At 47.7% G+C, this 14,839-nt stretch overlaps 1 long non-coding RNA gene across 1 annotated transcript in view; it reads left to right on the plus strand.

Annotated features, from left to right (window-relative positions):
- The window catches only part of LOC146783974 (uncharacterized), a 45,853-nt gene extending 31,918 nt beyond the window's left edge, over nt 1–13,935 (plus strand). The window contains exon 3 of the long non-coding RNA XR_014970686.1: nt 13,471–13,935. This is a non-coding gene — a long non-coding RNA (uncharacterized LOC146783974). The remainder of the gene's footprint in view (nt 1–13,470) is intronic.
- The last annotated feature ends 904 nt before the right edge of the window (nt 13,936–14,839 follow it).

A 14,839-nucleotide genomic window follows, 5' to 3' on the forward strand; every position in this document is an offset into this window, starting at 1 on the left:
ACATGCATGCCCGCACAAACGCACACACACACATATGCTTTGCTTTATGTCTAGGGTTGTGCTATAAATACTGCGCTTGCTTCCAATGCTGCAGCTCTACATTGGAGCAGTAACAGACGTTCCTTCATAGGGTTGCTTTGTAGTTTCTGATCTGGGTTCTATGGTTTTTCGTTGCCTTGAGGTTCCTTGCCATTGGACGTTTCTACTGCTGCTGTCTTTTTGCAGGGTTCAGCGTTTGCACGCCTGAGACAGCATGGCTTTACCATTCGTTTGCAAGACAGCTCATGCATGGCTTATGCAATCAGGTACCGGCAACTGTCTCACCCAAGCCCCTGTCTTACCAGTTGCAAGCTGGAGCCTGCATTGCTTGTGCGGCCACTTGCAAGTCGTTGCTGGCCTGTGTACCTTGTAGTGTCCGTTGTGCACCAGGTTCCTCTTCTCCAAGCCATTCCTTCGTGAAGAAAGGAGTAGACAAGAACTGAAGCCAAGAGCATTGGAGGAGGGGGGCAATCAGTGTTGGAAAATAGGGCGAGCAAAATGATATTCTTCAAATAGAGCAATCGCACCTCTTGTGTGTTTCCCCTTATGGTCAGCGCTGTCTTGACTTTTTCCGTCCCACTGGAGGCCACCTGTGACCTTATTAAAATCTTTTGCAATGCAACAGGTCTCGCATTTGAGCTATGGATGTATGATGGTACAACGCGTACCATCACAACGCGGTATGTTACATTGCGGTTTTGACAACGCAAGTCGTTACATCGACTTGCGTTGGAGGGCGCTGGATTTAGGAATAGTGTGAATTACTATTCCAACTCCAGTTTACGTACAGAAGGGAAGGTGTTGGAATAGTAATTCACACTATTCCTTAGTCTAGAGCGCCCTCCAGTGCAAGTCAGTGTAACGACTTTCGTTGTAAAAACCACGATGTAACCATACCGCGTTGTAATGGTTGCGTGGTAAAGGATGTTTCCCTTGAGCTATTGGCATTGTAAATGACAGTGCCTTTTATTAATGTTTTGATTTTTGAAACATAAATACAATGCCAATAGCTTAAACTCGCGTAAATGCGAGACCGATTGCATTGCAAATGCTTGTTTGTTATCTGTTGAAAAGCAGCTGCCAATAACAAGTCAATGATTTGTGTTCGTGCAGTCTTTGTATTCCAACCAGTGAAAAGGCTACCAAGAAAGATGTTGGTAGGTGAAAGGGGGACTTTGGCGTGATTTGTAACCAGACTTGTTTCAGAAGTGAAATACATGCGGACAGGTAAATAGTAAATGCTTTAAATCGGCATTCGCTAGGGAACAGAACCAACAAGTGTCAGGAATTTCAGCATGCATTTTATGTAATGAATTCAATGAATGTTAGGAGAAGGCGATCATTTGTGAAGAAAAGAGATTGTGTAGCCTTTGCCGCTCTGGATGATTTCCTAATTTTCATCCAGATCCTATTCCATAGGGAAATAGACAAATGTGTGTCCTGGTCAAATTCCCAGGAAAGCGCTGTTTTTGTTTTGTCTCTCTCGATGGAAGGTTGTGATAAGCGAGAATAAATAGTAGAGGCTTTGGGTGGAATTCGAAGTAAGTTATACCATGTAGAATTTGGTAAAGGAGAACAAGAAACTAGAGAATTAAAATGAGAATAAGACTCAAATATTACAGTGCGTAGGATTAAAAATCTGTGTTAAAATGAGGGAGGTAACTGAAAAAGAGAACATGCATTTGAGAATGTGATAAAGGAACCCTTATCAAATAGTTGATGTACCCATATTATGTCTCTATCTCTCCATGTTTTCCAATAAATAGGTTTATTATTGATACATATGAATTTATTATGCCATGTAGAGGAATAGAGAAATGTATCGGCATCATATGGGGTGGAGTGGGGCAGAGTGTTAAAATTTTACATGTATGATTGCTAATTGGTGAGGAAAGCTTTTGTGGTTTACATGTAAAAGACCGATACTCCTGAAAAGAAAAGGGGGAAAGAAAAGATCTCTCCAGATCAATTCATAACGGACAATCTAGAGATGAGTTAGACATCCATTTGGATAGCTGTCTTAATAGAAAGGCTTTGTGATATTTAGGGAAGTCAGGGAAGTTGACATCTCCATCTGATTTTGGGCGAGACACTTTTTGTAGCGACATTCTAGGTTTTTTGTTAAGCCACAAAAAGATATAAGGATGGAGTTAATTTTATGAAAGAATCTTGTTGATATGGCCATCGGGATATTAGAAATAATATAGAGGACAGTAGGAGTCAACATCATTTTGATGGTGTCAAGGCAGCCCCACCATGAAAGGTATAGGGTGTGCCATTTAGTTGTAAGGGTAGTCAGCTTCTCTATACACTTGTCAAAATGTAGGGATATTGACGTTTTATTAGATGAAGTGAACTACAAACCAAGATATATAAAATGTGGTGTGGATTCCAGGTAAAGTTAGCGATCAAAAAGTCTTCCTTAAAAGTGTATTTGGTTAGGGGCATAATTTCACATTTCTCATTATTTAATCTATAGCCAGAAACCCCTGTGAAGAAAGAACTTCTTTCAAAAAGGCCGGGAGGGTGAGGTGAGGCTGAGAATGGAACATAAGTACATCATCAACATAGGCTGATAATTTAATGTGTTGTGTATTTGAAATGAAGCCAGTAATAGACTGGTTTTGTCTTATTCTAGATAATAAGGGTTCTAAAGCTAGGTTAGAAAGGAATGGAGATAAAGGACAGCCTTGCCTCACTCCTCTATGAAGAGTAAAGTAAGGAGATGTGAGACCTTTAGCGCAGATCGCAGCTTTAGGTTCTGAATAAAGAAAAGAAAAGAAATCAAAGAAGTAATTTTCGGGCCAAAACCAAACCATGTCAGTGTATGAAAAATGAAAGGCCAATACACTCTATCAAAAGCCTTTATTGCGTCTAGGGCAATAGCAGCAAGAGGCTCTGTGTATTTTGAAAATTTGGATATAATATCAAAAAACAAAAGAACATCCTGTAATAGAACATCCTTTAACAAAGAGGGGGCGCTAGAGAGCGCGCACGCAGAATGGCCGCACTGCTGTGAGGCTCCTGCAGCCTGGACCTCAAATCCGTAATTTATCCTTTTTAAGCCGCTGCTCCCGCGACCGAAACTACCCGTAACTGTTGAGGGTGTTCTGCTGCTGCTTTGGTGAAAGTTTTGGCCCTGTACAACCAGCATCGGCGGAGTAAGCGGCGGCGGTGGCCGGAAGGGGAGCGTGGCGGACGTGGGGCGGAGCGAGCCGCCCGGCGTGTGATCCACGCAAGTCCGAGGCTCACCACGAGGCAAGCAGGCCGTGCTGGGGACCCGCGCTGGCGGCACCTTGACGACTGTGCGGATGGCGGAGAGGTCGCTGAGAGAGGGAGAGGCGCGGCCGGACACTGCCTCCCTGCAGTGAGCCACGTTGCTGCGCGAGGATTATCGGGCTGGCTCGCACATCGGAGATCTGATACGTGCTCCCCCCCCTCCCCCTGCTGCCGGAGGAGGACGAGACGGGGACCGAGACTGCGCCCACCCGACGGCAGCTGTGTGGTGCCCGGGCCTGTGAGGGGGGCTCGGGGACTCACCGCCTCGGGGCCATCTGCTTAGACTCGACGAGAGCTGGGCTCCTCTCTTGTATGTCGGTGCCTGGCTGGCCTCTCTCCCGTGTGCCGGCCCGCTGTTTGGAGGTCCGAGGAGGGCGCCACGCTACGGACGCCACGCTACGGACGCCGCGGCCCTGCACCCTGCGACCTGCGGGGCATTTCGCTTCATTTGCCTGCCACGGCATCTGTGGCTATCGGGGTTCCGGCGGCCGGTCTTCATCTGGGGGCTGTAGCGGTGGATGCCTCTTACCTGCCTTTTGCTCCCTGGTCGGAGGTGGCTGGTTCGGACCCGCCGGTGGCCTGGTACTCACCACTGAGGCTGCGCTGTGTGCTGTCCGGGACTTTTGGGCCCACCTGTGCCCTTGAGGATAGCAGAAGCCGGCGTACTGAGACTTGTGTCAGCACCCACGATGGGCAAGCAGGATAGCCGGCAGCCTAAGCTCACGTTTGACCCCCCGGCGACCAAGAAAGGGGTGCGGGGTGCGCAGGACACGGGAGGCACCCAGGGCTCGCCCGCGCCCGAGGCGGGTTCCTCTGCTCCGGCCTCGGACTTACAACACTTGATGCAAGAGATGAAGCAAGGTTTTGCTACAATTGTGGATAAAGTGGACCGGCTATCGTCCAGAATGGACGCCATCGCGCAGAAAATAGATATCCATGAAGAGCGGATTGCGGAAACTGAGCGGAGGATCTCCGATAACGACGATACCACAGCCTCCCACACCACGCAGCTTTCAAGAATGGACAATGTCTTGAGACTTATAGCAGCAAAGAATGAGGAGTTGGAGGCCCGTAGCCGCCGCAATAACATCCGCGTGGTAGGGATTCCGGAGTCCACCAATACGGGGCGCATGGAAGACTACGTGGAAAAGATCCTCCTGGCCGCCGTTGGCTCCGACGCTTTTTCCAAGCACTTTATCGTCGAGAGGGCACACCGCTCTCTGGGGCCACGGCCGCAACCGGGAGCTCCTCCAAGACCCATCATTGCACGGCTATTAAATTATAGAGACCGGGACACAGCGCTGCGAGCGGCTCGCACGGCTCAGACACTCTCGTGTGACGGGGTCAACTTTACCGTGTACCCTGATTTCACGCCTATCGTGCAAGAACAGAGGCGTAAATTTCTCGATGTTAAAAAGAAACTGCGGGCCCGACAAATTGATTATGCGCTACTCTACCCGGCAAAACTGAGAATTACCCACCAAGCACGGCAGCACTTCTTTACAAACCCGCAGCAGGTAGAGGAGTTTCTTAAGGCTCTGAAGAATGGGCGTACAGAGAGGTCTACTGATGGCGAGGAAGAGCGTGACGATGAACACTAGCTATGTGGATGTGTTTTGTTTTTATTTTTGCTAGATGGATCTGCGAACTTAGGACCTATTGTCATATTGCTTAATACAGATGCAAGCCTACGGGACATGCAAGCATGAAGACGATGTGACTGTTTGGAATTACATTGGTCGGGTGTGGGACAGCGGCTGGTAACGTATTCCAGGCGCCACCTCCCCGCGCCTTCCCCCTGTTGTGAGAGGGGGTGGGCCTTTGGGGGTGGATATGGGCGCACTCTGGACGGACCCCATGGGGTGTACCCCATTGCTTACATTGACTGTGTTGCTCCTGTTGAGCTTTCGGTGGGGAGTTATGGGTGGGGGGAGGGGAGAGGATTCTGGCAAGTTGGGGCTGCTTCAGTGGGTTGGGGGTGGGGTAGGGATACGATTGGCGGCCCTGGTCTCTCCCGCTGCCCTCGCTTCTACCGGGGCAACTCTGCCCGGGCGGAGGGATTGGCACTGGCGGGGACCCCTGCTGCACACGCTGTTTGCGACTATGGCCTGCGGCAACGATCAGGTAGGGACGCTCATTGATGGGTCAGGGGTCGTGGGGTGTACGGGGCTATCTGTCCTATATTCAGGGGGTGAATGGGAGGGGGTTGGAGCGAGGGCCCCGGAGCTTACTAGCCCGGGCCGCCCTGATCTGCCCGCGCCTGAGGTCTGTGGTAGGAGTTGGCATGCGCGGAATAATGAGGAATCTCTTATAGATAGCTGCTGGATGACTGGGACAGAACGATTGTGTGTGATGACCCTGGCCCAAACTTTAGGTCAACATGCTTGGGTATGGTGGTTATGCAGGGCGGCTGGCGCCGGGTGGAGCGGGGAGGTGCGCCTTCCAGTGCAGTGTGAGATTGACTTAGATACGTTGCCGGTGGGCCATGTTCTTCAGAAGATTACGGGAATTCTGTTGGAAATGTTCAAGATGTGGGGTGGGGGGATGGGAATGTTTGAATATGTTATTGCACTGTTGTACGCGACCAACATCAATGTGAGGTTTTTTTTTAAGATTATGGGTGTACTTGTTGGTGGCGGGATGGGGGACCCCCTCCTGGTGCCGGCCCCTCCCACACTTATTCACGTATGGCCAGGCGGAGGTAACTGCAGACATATGAGGCGCGGGTGGTGGCGCTGCTCTGATGCTGGGGTGACACTGCGGTCAAACATGTATATTTATAGCTGCGTGGGGGGCCCTCCCCTATCGCAGCACTCTCTTACTCTTTTACTGTCCCCATGACACGAGTAGATTCGGCCTTAAATATCCTGACGTGGAATGTTAGGGGTCTGGGAGACCCGCGAAAGCGGAGGCAGATACTCTTCTATCTAGACCGCCATGTCATACATATTGCCTTTCTCCAAGAGACCCACTTCAAAGTGCAAGCCAACCACCCCTTTGCTGGCAGATGGGCGGCATTTGCTGCCTTCTCCTCCTACTCTTCGTACTCTAGGGGTGTGGCGATATTGATAAAGAAGGGAACGCCCTTCAGTATGGAGGGCACTAAAAGTGACGCTCAGGGGCGATACTGTCTAATGTGGGGTAGGCTGGGACATGTGGCGGTTACCCTGGTCTGTTGTTACGGCCCCAACATAGATGACCCGCATTTCTTTACAGACCTCAATGCGGCAATTGTGGGCGTGGGCCCGAGACAGCTGATTTGGGGGGGGGACTTCAACACTACACTAGATCCGTCTAGGGACAGATCCCACCCGGCCCCGCACCATTACACTAAGGCGCGTGCGAACCTGTTGGACGTACTGGCTGATCATAACTTAATAGACACGTGGCGACACCTGCATGCGGACGCGCGTGAAGGTACACACTTCACGGCGCAAGCAAAATCATGGGCACGACTTGACTATGTTTTTATCTCACCTCATTTTCATGCAGCGCTTGAACATGCACACCATCTCCCACGCACGTTCTCTGATCATTCGCCGACCCGCGTCACATTGCGGGCGGAGGACCTAGGCCCCCCTGTGGCCTCTTGGCGCTTGCAGCCCATGATGCTGCTGGATACTGTATTTCAGGAGGAGCTACGGGAGGAATGTTTGGAGTTCTTTGAGCGCAATAAAGATTCCGTGTCCGAGGTCGGTACCATATGGGACGCTTTTAAAGTTACCATACGGGGAGTGTGCATCGCTAAGGGGTCAGGCGTTCTCAAAACCATATTAGCTCGCCTGCGTACTCTGGAGGGTGAACTTGGGGCGCTTGAGGTGTCGCTGGCCGACAACCCTGAGGATGCCACACTCGCTCGTATCCGTGAAAAGATAGCGGAATATATGACTGAAGCCGATCGTGAAGTGAAATTTAGGGGTAAACACTGGGTAGCTCGCCGCTATGGCGAAGGCGAACGGCCAGGGAAAGCCCTGGCAGCGACGATGCGACTCACGCGCCCGCCAAATACTATAATGGAAATTGAAGACAGGAACGGTGCAGTGTACAGAGACACCACGCTCATTCTTAACGCATTTGTTGAGCATTATCACCACTTATATACGTCGACCAGGGCTGGGGATCTGCACCTACAGGACTATTTGGGGGATGTCTCCTTGGGGTGGCTTAGTGATACACAAAGGGCGTTTTTAAGCTCCCCTTTTGAATTGGATGAGGTACGGGAGGCTATTATGCACATGCAATCGGGCAAGGCCACTGGCCTTGATGGGATCCCAATCGAATTCTACAAGACCTACATCGATTTTATGGCGCCGGTCCTCCGCGAAGTGTATGAAGATGCTCTGGAGGTGGGCCGTCTGCCCCCCTCGATGCGTATGGCCCTCATTACATCTCTCCTCAAGCCTGGTAAAGCAGCTGACCAATGTGATTCATATCGGCCCCTCTCACTGCTCAATTGCGACGTAAAAATACTTGCTAAACTGATTGCCACCCGCATTAACTTACTCCTCCCTAACTTAATCCTCCCCGACCAAGCGGGGTTCGTGCCCGGAAGAGCAACATCCCATAACCTACGTACTTTTTTCTCGATTCTGAATGCCGTGCATGACGATCTCCCGATGGCTGCCGTCTTCCTTGATGCCTCGAAAGCTTTCGACTCGCTTGAATGGGATTATGTATTTCGGGTTCTGGAATTGATGGGGTTTCCCCTCATCTTTATTTCTTGGATTAGGCTCTTGTACATATCCCCTAGGGCCCGAGTGCTGGTGAACGGGAAACTGTCTGAGGCGTTTCATATCACCAGGGGCACTAGGCAGGGTTGCCCCCTGTCGCCCCTGTTGTTCGCTATCGCCATGGAGCCGCTCGCGGTGCGGCTCAGACAGCATCATAAGGATAAGGCGATGCGGTGTTTCCAAAGACAGATATTGATCTCTATGTATGCGGACGACATCACTCTGTATATTCGTGATCCCTGTGTTAACCTTCATCCGATTCTTCGGGAGTTCATCAGGTTTGGCAGGCTCTCGGGAATTCAGATCAATTGGAGCAAGTCTCGGGTTTTCCCGCTTACGGCGTCTACTAGGCGATTTACGCTGGAATACCCTCTAGCCTGGTGCGAGGGGGACTTCACCTATTTAGGTATACACATTGAGAAAAACAGGGAGGAACTGATGAGGGACAATTATGGCACGAAGATGACCCGTATTACCGACTGCATCACTCGATGGATTACGCTTCCCCTTTCTATGGCAGGTCGGGTGTCGTTGGTTAAAATGGTAATCCTGCCGCAGCTGCTGTATCTCTTCCTGAACATCCCCTTTTACCCGGGCAGTTTCTTTTTCCGGACCCTTCGCTCGGAGCTTATTCGCTTAGTTTGGGGCGGGAAGTCTCCTCGACTCAAATGGGAAGTCCTCACTAGGCCGTTTGTGCAGGGCGGGTTTGGCGTCCCGGACTTTGAGTTGTACTTTCAAGCGGCGCAGGCGCATTACGCCTATTTCTGGATACAGCAGCCCCGATATATGCCCCAGCTTGCGGCCGAACACTGGTTGGCGCATCCGATCCCCATAGAAGGCGCATTGTACGCTCCAGTAACGGGGGCAGATGCACCCCCCACGACAGTGGCAAGTACAGTGACGGCCTGGAAGCGAATAACAGCTAAGCTGGGACTAAATATGGTATACGCGCCGCTCTTGCCGCTTGTCTACCACCCTGCCATGCCCCTGCTGCAGGAGACAGGGTTTCAGAAATTGGCCCATGCTATCCACGTTAAGACATGGGGAGACCTGTACCATGATGGCACGTTCCGTTCTATGGAGCACCTCTATGGAGGCATCCAGCCTTTTCCCCTTGAGGTCTTTCTGTATCTTCGGCTCCGGCAGGGGCTTAAGGCACTCACGCCCGATTTCCCACGAGAGCCACCAGCAGTGACACCGTTACAGCGTGCCCTTCGTGACGAGACCCCTGCTAAGTTGGTCTCCAAGATTTATGGGTCGGTGCGATCACTGGTGGACGCGCCGCCTCTTGCTGCTCGGGAGAAGTGGGATCTGGAACTGCAGATCCCACTGACGGACAAACAGTGGGAGTTCTGCCTTCAACAAACGGAGCGTATTTCTTCTAGTAGCAGATTCAGAATGATACATTATAAATATATTCACAGGCTGTATTACACACCTGTCAAGTTGCACAAATACCGACTCCGGGAGGATGATAGGTGCGACCGGTGTCATGCTCCTGGGGCAGACTTCCTCCACTTGGCGTGGGCATGTGAGGCGGTGCAGCGTTATTGGCGTCAGATCTTTACAGCGGTATCCAAAATGATCAATTCGGAGATAGAGCCTTCCCCTGTCCTTGCACTCTTAGGGTATGTGGAGCCCATACAAGCCGCGCACCGCAAATTCATTGCACTGGCCTTCTTACTGGCTAAAAGACGAGTTGCATGTAAATGGGGCAGAGGCAGGGCCCCCAAATTTAAGGATTGGATGCGGGATATTGTTTATTGCCAAGAACAAATTAACACGTACTCTGAACTCTTACCACTCGCTTCAAGACCAACTGACATTTGGGCTCCACTGACTTGCTACTTGTTAGAAGGGGAGAATGCTGGGGGGGATGAGGCGATCCCATAGCAGCATATAGGACTATCCCTTATGACATGCAGAGAGCCTGTGGTGAATGGTGTGCTCCAATGCTGACGCGAATGGCTGGTCGTTAAGTGCAGAGGCCCCTGGGCTCGCGGAAAGTGTCTTCCATTTGGCCGGTGCTGAGGCGTGAGGGATTAGAACTGCGGCTCCGCCAGGGGGGAGTCTGAGTTGCAGCGCAATGTACAATCATTATGGACTTAAAATGCGATACTGATTTATTGATATCTTCTGTTATTGATGATTGCTGTGCTGCTCCTTGTCACCTTTGTACTGCTTCCCGCTGCCATATGACCCCATTGATGTAACTTGCTTATGATGTATGGTCGCTCAAATTTCATAAATAAAGTTTAAAAAAAAAAAAAAAAAAAAAAAAAAACATCCTTTAACAAAGCCTGTTTGTTCTTTACTCAATAAGGGAGGAAGATGTGATTCAATTCGAAGGGCCAAAGTTTTAGAAAACTTTTGGTAATCTATAATAACTAGGGAAATGGATCTGGAGTTTTTACAATAACGTAAATCTTTGCCTTCTTTTGGTATAAGACGTATCAGGGCCTCTAAAAAGGTTCATTAAGAGTTATCTGAGTCAGCGAAAGAGGAAATGAGATTATGTAATCGTGAAAGATGTATTTGGGCAAAATGCAGGAAGAATTCAATGGTGAAACCATCTGGACCTGAGGCTTTATCCTTCTTAAGGATTGTGAGTGCATTAAGCATTTCTGTCAGCGTGATGTCAATTTCCAGGAGATCCAAATTTGTTAGAGGGTTTCTATGTTTTGGAATAGAGGAAAGATAAAGAGAAATGTCCATATCTGTGGGCGCGTTCTCTGGTGTATACAGTCTTTCATAGAATTGAACAAATTCTTGTAAAATAGAGCAAAGAACCAACGGCGGACTCCAATTGACGCAATTTCCTCTGTGTATTCCTCAGTTGGTACTTTAAGTGTAGGTTGGTGGTCGGTGTGCACCATCCGCTCCTGCACCCGCCATTGTGGGATGTCACCTGCCAAGCAGGAAAACAGAACTGTAAGGATAATGGAGCGGTGCACACCCAAGACAGTATTGCGTCAATAAAGAAGCTTGATCAGTGTCTTCATTGCATCAATCTTTATTTTTGACAATCCATGTGGTTAATAAAACACATCAGCCAACGCGTTTCGTTCAAGGATTTGAACTTCGTCAGGGCGTCTTTTGCTGCAACTCTCCAGAGTTGCTGCAGCTCTTGGGCATCCTACGGTGACCACCACTCCTCGCTCCACTCGTCTGTGGCTTCCCTGGCACTGGTGTTTACTGCACTCGCGTCCTCTCCTGTGTCGTCTTCTTTGCAGGCGTCTCTTCCGGTCATTCCTTCCTCAGCGGCTGCCTGCTTTCTCGCCTCCTCCTCGATCGAGTCCTTCTTTTGTTTTCTCTCCTCCTCCTTTATGGCAGTGGTTTGGGCCTTTTTCCATACACCCCTGCTCCGTGATTGGCCTATTTGTCGTGATAATGCAAGCCCTTTCGGGCCCCTGGGTCTGCTACAGAATGACCTCTCCCCACTTCCCTGTGAGTTGCTTGAAGAGTCTACAACGTAGAACCAAAAAAAAACAAGAAGTGGGGTGGTTCGTAGCTCCTCTTATGGTAGGTCAGGAGGCTAGGATGGGAGGCTAGAGAGCATTAAATTGCTTGGAGGGTTCTGTTAACATTCTTGTAAAATATCAGCATCTTTATGTTTTGGTGTGTTATCATCATCTATTATAGATTCAATATGAAGCTTATTCTGTTTGGTCTTAAGGTAATTAGATAATAATGTGCCTGATTTGTTTTGTCCTCCATAGAATTTTGTGGTGGTCTTCAGTAAATACAAAGAAGCACGTTCAGTAGTATCCTTGTTGCATTTAATCTTGGCATTTATAAAATCTGCAAGGCACTCTTTCAATTTAGAAGTGTAATAGGAATGCTCTAATTTCTTTATCTTAGATAGGAGTTCCACGTTCAATAACCTGGCTACATTTCTCTTATTAGATATGTATCTGATGATAAAATCACGTACAGAAGCTTTGAAAGCATTTCAGACTGTATGAAAGGTAATGTTGTTGGTGTTAAAATTAGGGTCTAAAAGCAGGGAGTTGCTGAAAAGCCATCTTCTGGGATAATAAGATTGAGGTACAATATCTAGCTGAATTGAGACAGGGGCGTGATTGGAGATGAGTATACGACCTATATCCGCTGAAAGCAAAGATTGGGAAACGTTGTGTGACATGAAAATGTAATCAATTCTTGACTGGGTTTGGTAATGTGAAGAATAAATGGTATATTCCTGTGAAGCCGGATTACAAAATCTCCATGTTTCTGTTAGGCTTTGTTGCTTTACAGTTTGTATGAAGGCTTTATGTGCTTTGTTTGGGATGAAGGAGACCCTGGATCAACTATCTGGTTACAATCGCTAGCAAGAATAAACATTTTTGCAGGGTTCTGTGCGATCAGTTGGGAGATGTGGGACCAAAAGGAAGCATACATATTGGTGGGAGCATACACATTGAATAAAGAAATCAGAGCTCTCCCGGTCAGTAAATTAGTGAACAACCATCTACCTTCCTCATACGCATCTTGTGAAAAAAGTTTAGCATACAATGCTTTAGGACATAAAGTTATGACTCCATTTCTTTTGCCATAACCAGGTGAGAAGAAGACTTCACCAACCCAATTTTTAAAAAGTTTTAAAGATTCAGCTTTTGTAAGATGGGTTTCTTGCAACAAAACAATACTATCATCTAATTTAGATAAGTATGATAGTACTCGTTGTCTCTTGATGGGGGAATTTAAGCTTTGACATTCCACATAACAAGTTTTTTAAACCATAAAATAAAAAAACAGAATAAATGATAGAATGAACCAGCCTTAATGCAAATTTCGTGAGGAGAAACATGTGATACAAATACATATACAATGACGTTGAAACTCAAACGATTAAGATAAGGGGAAAGATAAGGAAGAGAGATACATGGTAGGAAGTAATTATGAATACAGTAAAAGGGGTAAACAATGAAGATTTAGAGAAAGATAGAGTTAGTGTGAAAAGAACTAAGGGAAAAAAGATTATTGTACCTACATATATTCCAAGACATATGAAAGGTGAGGGGAGATGGGGCCACATGGAACAATGACGCGTACGGACTCCATGAGGTGGCTGCTCACAAGGCTCATGAGCCACCAGTGCCTCATTTACAATATGTTCAAAGGTGGCGTACCGGTGGTGCAAGGAGCCTGTAAATAATCCCAAAGGTGTTCTGAGGTACCCAGACATCCTGATTGTTACAACATGAAGGTAATACACAAGACCTGGCCAATGGCATCATGGTGATGTGTAGGCTGTACAGTACAGGCAATTCAATGTCAGTAATGAAGGTCAATTGTATGTACCACAACATGATGAAGTAGAAAGTACAAAGCTGCACAATGGACTCAAAATATAAAAAACACTTTGCAAACACATCAGGCATGAATACTAATGGACACTTCTCTCCATTTTCTGTTTCAGGTGATCAAGGATATGCACTGTCACCATGGCTGATGACCCCCATCAAAGTGACCCACACACAGGCCCAGAGAGACTACAATGTTGCACTGGGATGCACAAGGGCCGTCGTGAAATGGACCTTTCAGAGTCCTGAAATCAAGGTTCCGGTGCCTTGACATTTCTGGGGGAAGACTCCTATACAGGCTTGAACTAGTCTGCAAAATCATACTGGTGTGTTGCATTTTGCACAACATCTGTGTACAGACCAACACACCACTGCCAGAAGACCAGAAGGATGAGCAGGACAATCCAGAGGATGGGCAGGACAAAGAAGGTGAGACAATGCACACCTTAGCTCCTTCAGCTGGAACAGCATGAAAGGATGCCATCATCCACAACTTTTTTTCATAATCCATTAAAACAAATGTCTTGTCACAAACATTTCTGTCAACCAAAGTTTACACCTTGTGTGTTTGCAAAATAAAATATCACTACAACAATGTCTTGTAATTTTTATTTTTTTAGAGTTTTATATAGTGCGAACTAGACCTGAGAAATCGGTTATCAGAGTGCTTTACATAAGCACCAGTTTCGATACAGATGGACACATTCATTTTTGTTAGGCATGGGGAGATTAAGTGATTTTTCCAGAATCACAGGAAGTTGAGCGTTGTTACTGAGACTCAAACCCGGTTCCCCAGCTTCGAGGTAGACCACTCTAGCCTTAAGGCTACATCCTCTTCCCATTGTATGCTTGGTTTGTGACTTTAGAAGGTGATCAATCCTGTAAAGTCACGTTAACAAAACAACAGTGTCACACAGATCACTCACCTAGCCGTTGATTTGACACGATTTAAAGGAAGAATGAGAATGGGACAATGTATTGGGCATCAGAATGTATGACTGTGTATGGTTTCTCAGTGAGAATCAAAAAATGTATGTTGTGTCTTCACAGGAGCACAATCAGATCTGTTTTCACACAAGAGCGTAGTACAACATACAATGTGTGTCTGATGCATCCTTGTAACTGGCGCCACATTGCTATAAACTATCATAAAAGTGGAAACACAACGTATCTGTGAATTATTAACAGGAATAAAGGTAACGGACAATAGTCACAAAGATACATGATAAATGTGGACTGGATCCACTTGCGGGTGTGGAGTATGAAGATCCAGAGGATATTACAGCTAGAATAACAGATGTATCAATATAGTGCAGGGAATGCTTCTAACACCAAGCATACCCATTTATTCAACATTAGCAAGTGACACAACTTCCCTAGCTGACATGTGTCACTGGAATGAGAGATAAGCATGTCTGGCATCACTAACACTGTGCATGAATCATCCATCAATACTGCCCTGATCTTACAACGCTATAGTTCCAT

Source organism: Triturus cristatus, chromosome 11, assembly GCF_964204655.1.
Source record: "Triturus cristatus chromosome 11, aTriCri1.1, whole genome shotgun sequence".
NCBI lineage: Eukaryota > Metazoa > Chordata > Amphibia > Caudata > Salamandridae > Triturus > Triturus cristatus.